This window comes from Camelus ferus, chromosome 14 (genome assembly GCF_009834535.1).
Source record: "Camelus ferus isolate YT-003-E chromosome 14, BCGSAC_Cfer_1.0, whole genome shotgun sequence".
Lineage (NCBI taxonomy): Eukaryota > Metazoa > Chordata > Mammalia > Artiodactyla > Camelidae > Camelus > Camelus ferus.
The window spans coordinates 61,465,121-61,475,129 of record NC_045709.1 but is presented as its reverse complement, the minus strand read 5'-3'; the positions used below and the strand labels follow the sequence as shown (position 1 = coordinate 61,475,129).

At 33.5% G+C, this 10,009-nt stretch overlaps 1 pseudogene; it reads right to left on the bottom strand.

Annotated features, from left to right (window-relative positions):
- Positions 1-8,461: 8,461 nt before the first annotated feature.
- Positions 8,462-9,218, bottom strand: LOC102523049 (annotated as a pseudogene).
- Positions 9,219-10,009: the final 791 nt, after the last annotated feature.

Here is a 10,009-nt window from a genome sequence, read left to right as displayed (position 1 = left end):
TATATATACATATATATATTTGGATCATTATGCTGTACACCAGAAACTAACACATTATAAACTGAATGTATTTCAATTAAAAAAAATCACATGCACTTTTTTTCTCAAATATGAGTCAAGGTTTATATATTCTAATGTCTATTTGAAATAATTGTAAGTTCATTAATAGAACATGCATTAAAATAAATTTGTAACTATGAGAGGCAAATGAAGAAATTATGCTTTTACGACATTATTCAGTCACAGGAGTGAGCAAATCATGGAGTCCATTCTGCCTCCCAAGTATGTGACTTAATAATTTCCATATTATTTAAATCAGTATAAAAAGAGTTTTCTAGAAACCTAAACACACCACAGTAAGTGATTTAGACTATGCTGCAAGCAAAATTATATAATTACTTAATTTGTAATGAGGAGAGAAGATTAATATGATATATACTTTAGTAAGATCAGTTTAGGAGAAACATGGAACATAAATTGAGAAAAAGGCAACATGCAGACCAGTTATGAGATGATTGTAGTGGTTTAAGCAGCTACTAATGGAGTAAGTTACATATTAGGAGGGTTGGTATAAAAAAGACATGATGAATTTTATCAAATGATTTTTCTGCATCTATTGGGATGATCATGTGGCTTTTGTTCTTTCTTTTGCAGATGTGGTGTATCATGTTAATATAGTATGTTGAATCATCCTTGTGTTCCTGGGATGAATCCAACTTGATTGTGGGGTATGATCTTTTTCATGTGTTGTTGGATTCTATATGCTAATATCTTGTTGAGGATTTTTGCATGTTCATCAGTGATACTGGTGTGTGATTTTCTTTTTTGGTACTGTCTTTGTCTGGTTTTGGTATCAGGGTGATGATGGCTTCATAGAATGAGTTTGGGAGTACTCCCTCCCTTTGAATATTTTGGAAGAGTTTGAGAAGGACCAGTATGAGTTCTTCTATATATTTTTGGTACAATTCCCCAGTGAAGCCATCTGGTCCTGGACTTTTGTTTGCAAGGAGGCTTTTCATTGCTAATTCTATTTCATTTTTAGTGATCAATCTGTTCAAACGGCCTATTTTTCTTGATTCAGTCTTGGTGGACTGTATGTTTCCAGAAATTTGTCCATTTTTCTAGATTGTCCAATTTGTTTGCATATAGTTGTTCACAGTATTTTCTTATTTATTTTTGTATTTCTGTGGTATTGGTTGTAATTTCCCCATTTTCCTTCCTTATTTTGCTTATTTGTATCCTCTCTTTTTAGTTCTTGTTGAACATGGCCATGGGTTTGTCAACTTTGTTTACTCTTTCAAAATTCAGCATCCATTTATGATTAAAAAAAAAACTTACTAAAGTGGGTATAGAGAGAACATATCTCAACACACTAAAAGCTAGTTATGACAAAGCCACAGTCAGCATAATACTCAATGGCAAAAAACTGAAAGCCTTCCCACTAAAATCTGAAAAAATAAAAGGATGACCACTCTCAGCACTTCTATTTAACATAGTCTTAGAAGTTCTAGCCACAGCAATCAGGCAAGAAAAAGAAATTAAAGGGATCTAAATAGGAAGAGAAAAGGTAAAATTGTCACTATATGTGAATGGCATGATACTATACATAAAAAAGCCCTAAAAGCTACATGCAAAAACTACTAGAGCTGATAAAAGAATTAAGCAAGATAGCAGGATACAAGATTAACATACAAAAATCAGTTCTATTTTTCACACTAACATTGAATTAGCAGGAAAAACAAAAAAAGTAAAGAAAGAAACCTTTTTAAAATCACACCCAAAACAACAAAATACTTAGGAATAAATCTGACAAGGAGGTGAAAGACTTATACATGGAGAAGTACAAAACACTGATTAAAGAACTTAAAAATGACTTAAAGAAATGGAAAGATATCCTATGCTCTTGGATTGGAAGACTCAATATCGTTAAAATGGCCACACTATCCGAGGTAATCTACAGATTAAATGTGATCCCTATCAAATTACCCAGGACATTTTTCACAGAACTAGAATAAACAAGCCTAAAATTTATATGCAATTACAAAAGACCCAGAATTGCCAAAAGAATGTTGAAAAAAAGGAATGAAGCTGGAAGAATAACCCTCCCAGACTTCAGACAATACTACAGGGTTACAGTAATAAAAACAGCATGGTGTTGGCATAAAAACAGACATATGGATTAATGGAACAGAATAGAGAGCACAGAAATAAACATACACCTATGGGAAATTGTTTTTTGACACAAAAAGGCAGAAATATACAATGGAGGGAAGAGAGTCTCTTCACTTCAGCAAGTGGTGTTGGAAAAACTGGATATCAGCAAGTAAATGATTGAAATTTGAACACTCACACCATACACAAAAATAATCTCAAAATGGCTTAAAGACTTAAATATAAGGCGAGACGCAATAAATCTCCTAGAATAAAACATAGGCAAAACATTTTCTGACATAAATATTAGCAATGTTCTCCTAGGGTAGTCTACCCAAGCAATAGAAATAAAAGTAAAAATAAACAAATGAGACCTAATTAAACTCATAAACTTCTGCACAGCAAAGGAAACCATAAATAAAACAAAATGACAACCTACGGAATGGGAGAGAATTTTTGCAAATGAAACTGGCAAAGGCTTGATCTCCAGAATATATAAGTAGCTCATATGACTTAAAGAAAAAAACAACCCAACCCAAAAATGGGCAGAAGACCTAAACAAGCAATTCTCCAATGAAGACATGCAAATGGACAATAGGCACATGAAAAAATGCTCAGTATCATTAATTATCAAAGAAATGTAAATCAAAACTATAGTAAGGTATCACCTCACACTAGTCAGAATGGACATCATTCAAAAGTCCACAAATGATATATGCTGGAGAGGCTGTGGAGAAAAGGGAACCTTCCTTCACTGTTGGTGGAAATGTAGCTTGGTGCAGCCATTATGGAAAGCAGTATGGAGATTCATCAAAAAACTAAAAATAGACTTACCATATGATGTAGCAATCCCACCTATGGGTATATATCCAGAGAGAATACTAATGCAAAATAGATATTTAAAATGTTTCTTTTGTATAGCATAGGGGACTATGTTCAAAATCTTGTTATAATCTTTAATGAAAGAGTATGAAAATGAATATATGTATATATATGCATAACTGGGATATTGTGCTGTACACCAGAAATTGACAAATTATAATTGATTGAAGAAGAAGAAGGAGAAGGAGAAATGACAAATAGAGACACATTAAGGGGATATATTTGATTTTAAAAATCTGATGTGTCTGTTGAAAGTGACTGTCTAGATAGTGGTATAGTTCAAAGAGATGTGGAACATAGGAAGAAAAGCTGGATTCATAGGGAAAAAGGTATGCTCCTAGTCAAGCCCTTGTATGCAAAGGAGAATATTTTTTCCAGATATCTGATTATAGTTTTATGTGTTTGTTTTAAAATGTTTTAATGGCTCTCCATATGTAATCTTTATGAATATAGAGAATCTGTGTTGAGTGTAGAAGAGGGAAGAATAGGAGGAAAGAATAAATCATAAGACCTTGTCTTTGAAGTAGTTTTAGAAAGTGTTTTTTTTAAATTCTAACAACATATGTATTGACTTTACTTTGTGTTTTAATATATTTCAGAAAAATAACACTGGATTTTAGGGTAGAAATTCTGTTATTTCTTCTCACAGTTTTTATGTTTATCTCAGTATTTCAGCATCACTTATTAGTCATTTTTATGCATTACAGGAAACTGAGTGGGCAAAATAATTAACACATCTTCTATGCTCCCTTTTAGAAATGAGTATTACTTAGTTAGTGGTCTCTAACTGATAATATAAACATAAATACATTTTCCAAAAGATTCCTATTGCTGAAGAGAGGCCAAGGATCTCTGGCAATTCTTTTCTGGGGCATGAACTGAGGAAGATTACATTGCCCTCCCAGGTTTTTTTTAACAATTTCCTCCTTGGTAAACTGTAATCTTGAATAAAGTGTGTCTAGAGGTTAGCAGCATGGGGTTGCTGCCATTGTTGTTGTTATTTTCCCTGCTGAGTAAACTAAATATTATCTTCCCAGGTGACAAATAGGTCCCAGTCAGGCAATGCACACTAAGTTTTTTAGATGTAACTTTCAAATTTTATGGACATTTTGGCACAAGTCAAAATATCATGAAAAATTGAATTACCTTATTTACCTGAATAAAATAGATTAAGAGGCTATGCTGTGATTACACTGTAGCTACATCTCTTCTTATGCAGGTAATTTCTAAAAAGTTATCTTAAAGTGTGAGATATAATCTAGTCCTGGAATACAGATACTACCTTTTTTGCTTCCAAGTAATAAGGGGACATTGGAGCAAAAACATTTCAAAACCACTACCAAGGTTCAGATATGCTATCTTTTAAATTAATACAAAAATTATATTACAGTATTATAATATAGATCCAAAGTAGTAAGTCTGGAAGGAAACAATTTCAAAGTCATTTTTTTACCCCTTGAAACACCAAAAGGGAATTACAATAATAAGGGAGAAACTGATATCATGTTTCTCAAAGTTTCTAGATCTTATCATTTTGATTAATTTGACGTTAGCTATCTCAAGGAAAAATACTTCATTATATATATATGTAATGTATATACGTTATATATACATTATATAATATATATACTTTAACAAACCATTCTCCTTTTATATTCAGTATCTCTTGATTATTTTTCTCCTCTCCAGTCATGGCAAATTTATTAAAACCAATCATCTGCATTTTCAAATATTCTTTTAATGAGATTTTATTTTCCATTGATACTGGCTGGTTTACTGCTGAATGAACATGAAGATGATGTTCTCCCTCAAATGACCTTTTTAGCAAGCCAACCACAATTACTGTCATTGTTATCAAATCTACTATAGTAGGCAAAGTGTTTGTCTCCACAGACACAGTTTTAAGAAAATAGGTGTCTCTGGACAAACTTGAAAGAAAACTGTCCATACAATTCTCCATCCTAGTTTTTCCCCACAGACTGAGGAAGCACCTTGGTTAAACTGATTAAGGTTGCATGGATGGTGGCAGAGGACAAGAAATCAACAACTCAGAGTCTGCTGGAATTTAATCTAGTTCTTGGTGTCCAGGGAGAAATCTCTTCAAAATTTGGGGGATTGTAGCTCAAAAGCCTCTTTATTTGACATCACTCAAAACATGTTTGAAAAATGATGTCTTTAGAAATACTGTATTAAATAAGATAATTTCTCCACAGATAAAGAATAATTGAAAGAAAATGTAAATCATTGAAGACACTGTAATGTAATATTGTAGGTTTTCTCTATTGAATCTGAATTAATGAATTAATTTAGCATTCCATCAAGGCATTTAAGAGAGAATGTTTAGTTAAATATATTTTTAGTTCAATTGCAATAGGCAAGATTTTTTTCTATTTTCTACATCATTCATGTCTCCATTTCTCACTTATTTTCTCACTACCCTAATAGATATCCTTCCCTTTAGGTTGTTTCATTAATTTCTATTTTAAATCACAATCAATGACATTGGTCTATAAAGCTCATTCATGATTCTTTTCTTTTTTCATTCAGTCTTTTGTTTTAAATTATATCCACAGTGTTTCATGAACTTTCAGCTTATTGATTCAAACAACTCAATGGTTGTACATAATAAAAACCAACATTGCCACCCACTCTACTATGAACAACTGCTACAAATATCTTTGCATCTGTAAACTTATGAAGCTATGTGAACATTTCTTTGATATATTATTCAAGGGTAGTGTTACTAGAGTATGTATAAGTACAAATACTTCCAAATTGCTCTCTTCAATGACTACAGCAGCCTGTATATTTTCATATATTTTCTGTTAAATATATATGTCAAATTATGATTGAGATGTTTAGTGAAACTGAAATTGATAAGGATTTAAATAAAATAATGTTATATATTAAATATTTTCATTTACAACTGAATTTCTGGATTAAAAGTATGACCCCATGTAGTATATTAATGTTGAAACTCAAGTGACACATATTTAATATGTTCAATATATATATTTGATAGAATACACACACATTCATATCAAATGCATGAAATGTCAGAAAAAAGTATAATTATATGTATGAAATTTGATGGAAAGATCTACCTTGGGGGGAAAAATATATCTATATATATATTCTCCAGCAAATTTTGTGTGTACACATGTATGTTTGTTTTGTTTTAAATTTATATATGTATATATATTTTTCCAAAGTGGCAGCTTCCATAAAATTTAATTTATAAAATAAGACATATTTTTTCAAACTAGCAATCATTTGAAATAAACATACTTTTATGCTTAAAATAAAATTAAAAAACAAAATATTTAATTTTGTTTAATTTAAAAGTTACAATAAGCAACACTTGAACATATGTTTAACAATATATTAAATCCTCAATATTTTTATAAATTGTATTAAATTCAATTTATCAATTGTTTAGTAATTTTCATTACTCTGTCCTTTATTTTTATTTATAGTTAAATTACTATTATATTTTGTTAATAAATTACAATCTAGTTATGTAGAAATAATTCAAAATACAGCAATATTTTATGTTTCATAGTTCAGCTGTAATCTTTTTTTCTGAAAACACATTAATGTCAGTGTTTTTAGTATTTAAAACATAGTTATGGTATTTTTGTTAATAAAAATATTTTTCAATAATAGTCATCCTATATACATAGAGACGAATATGTATTATTATCTATAATTTTACACCAATAATTTCTCCATCACTGACATGATATCTAGAGCAGGATAAGAGAAACACATCTGGCTTGAAGTAAAACCTTTTATCTCTCCTTCACAGCTGGAAACAAAGGAATTGTGTGGTTTCTGATTATGCAAAATTTCTTCCAAATGTTTGAAAAATCCTGGTAAAAATGCTTCTTTCACTAGCAAGCCTATCTGCAACTATGCCTTTATTTTTATCCCCTTGCTTATATCAAATTATTTTTTATAGGTACAGGCCAACATAGTTCAAGGAGAAAGAAGTAATCACGTTGAATTGCAAATAGCTTTTAAGATGCAGAAAATGCCTGACATTTCTGATCAAAGTTTGTTAGTCATCCAGACATATATTTTTTTCCCTATCAGTTTTTAAAATAACTAAATGGTCATTTATTCAACAAATATTTATTGTATATCTACTATAGAGAGGTACAGCAAAGACAGGAGAAAAGTAGTGTTTCTCAGAATTTACATCTTAATGAGAGAGCTATAAAATAAATTAATTATGTCAGGTATAACAGTTGATAGAAAGTAAAGGTGGTGTGTTTTTAACAAGGAGGTACAGAGAAAACTTTTATATATGATGTTTACTGAAGGCCTGTCTAAGGAGAGAACATTTGAGTAAACTTTTGTAAAGTTTTGAAGTTTAGAATATTACTTTAACAATTAATAGTTTTGTGTGTGTGTGTGTGTGTGTTTTAACTAACTAAACTTAAGCAACAGTTAATGAAAGAGGAAAAAGAAAGGACAGACAAGTATTGATGAATACAACACATAAGAGGATTTAAAGTCAAAATCACTAAAGTTGAGAGGAGAGGGTATTTGATAAGCGACTGGAAGCAGCACAAAGCACTACATTGACCTGTTGTTAGAATTGTCACATACAATTGTACAGATAATTATGTTATGTCCTGCACAATGCTAAAGGGTGCCATGCATAACGGGTGGCCTCTTGACCACAGATAACATATGCCATAGACTTTTCAGAGAATCTCTGGGAGTGCAAGGTAATGTTGATTATGAACTTTTCCTCGGATTGATTCTGAAGAGTAGGAGAAAGACAAAAAGTCAAACAAACTAGAGTCATTTACTTCTGTTAGATATGGAAGACCATCCCAGAAAGTATGAAATTCCTCCACTTACAATTGGGAAGGAGGAACTCAGATGCCTCAGATAATAAAAAATAAATGAAACAGGCCAGGTGAGAGAGTACAACTATCATCAAGGGAGGCAACTCCTACTTAGTTTCCACTTATTTTCTTCTTTGGAAAATGCAGATCAGAGTTGCCTCCTCTTCTGATTGTTCGAGAGAAGCCAGAAATTCTGATTTTAATGTGAAGCCTTTGGATTCTCAGATAGTGGCCCAATTTTCTTGAAAACACTAGGTGACCTAAATAAAGCTTATGGTCCTCCAGTTTTCGAAGTGCTACTGCACAGTCGGTGACTGTCCCCTCCCGGAACTGTGGTATTACACTGCCCTTCATCAGTCACCTTTTGTAACTGCAACTGAGGCATAAACTGACTGCACCCTTCAGCTTTAACTACGCACACATGGCTGGGTTGGGCCCCCTCACCATGGAGAATAACTAACTCTATAGGGAAAAGTGGAGCCCAGCCTAGCTGTGTGTGCATAGTTAAAGCTGGAGGGGCCTGGATTGGATTGACCAGTCGCTGTCTGCTGCTAAGGAGCACTATGAAGTCCTTTGAAAAGCAGCCCTGGCTTCTGAGCCAGATAAAGGCCTCCCTAGACCTGAAGATTTCTGCAGGGGTAACTGGCCAATTTAGTGCCTTCTGGCCTGCACCCTGTCAGGTGGCAGGTGTTCCTTGTCACCAGCACCAGATGACTGACTGACAGGAGCAGGGCAGTTGGTGTATCCAGGAGTTTTGGGTCCAACGGCGGGTACATTGATTTTACAACATCACCCACTCAGGCTGATCTGATTGGCCACCACGATGATGTCACTAATGCTGGCTGAGGTCTTAATCTTGGCCCTACAGCCCATGGTCATGGCAACAAGTTATTTGGTCAGAGTGTGACAGATCTTCAAGACGGCAGTGTGCTGGGACATGAGATCTGAGGCATCTTCAACCCAGTCTTTGTTCTCCAGAGTGGCCTCGATGTGGAGGTTGATGATGACAACATCATCCAGAGGGCTTGGAAGGCTCGGGCTGGGCCTCCATGGCACCAGTGAAGTCCACAATGGGCTTGGAATCATAGGGCTGCAGAAGTCTTCCAGGCCGGCAGCAGCACTGCTTGCAAACCACCACCAAGGCTGCAAACCATGTAAGAAAGATGGTGGCTAGCACACCTATGGCAACAATCACCACAGTCTCCACGTTTACAGACAGCCACCTCAGTCCCGGTCAATCCCGTGCATGGGCTGAAGCTGAGGCTGGAGCATTTCCGCAGCCGAGCCCCCAGCTATGACAAAGTTTGAGCACGGGACTGACGCCATCTGCATATTCTGATCTACTTTTGAGTGTCTTTGTTTTATTATTACAGAAAGAATGGTCTCTTCACAGTGTTTATAAGCACACGTTATCTTTTCCTTTCCAGATGCTATTTCACACTATATTACAAAACAAACAAATAAAAACTTAGAAGTGTTTTTCAAGTTTTGTTCATTTTAAATAAGCCTCATAAATCCTGCCTGAATAACATTCCCAGCTGTATTTTTTCCATCTCTTTACCCACTTTCCAGGAAAGAATAGGGTAAATTCCCAAATTCAGCCTTCTTATCTACTAATATTTCTCCATTGCCTTGACTGACATTGACTACTTTCCAGAAAAAAAAAAAAAAAGAATGAAACTGATCATCATATTCTCATAGCAATCTTTCCTTCTACCAATATTAAATTTAGTCACAAAGTACTAGATGCCTGTTTCCCTGTAGTTTTGACCTTAACCTAATTGAGGAGTTAACTTGCCCAATTTAGTGTTCCCACTACTAAGCCTGGAATATGCATATAATGGGAGATCCATAAATATTGGTCAGATGACAGAATGCTTGAATGAATTAATTAATGAATAAATGAATGCTAATTGGCTAACTGTTGGCTCTACAAGTTTACTTTTTTATATTGAAGTCTGACTTGATTCTTGGATACAGTGCAAAGGATTTAGGAGTAAGGTATCATGATGTCTACAACTTACTATTTTTCTGAAATATAGTTGACATACAATATTATGTTACACTCAGGTATATTACTAGTGATTAGACTTTTGCATACATTATTAAATTATTAC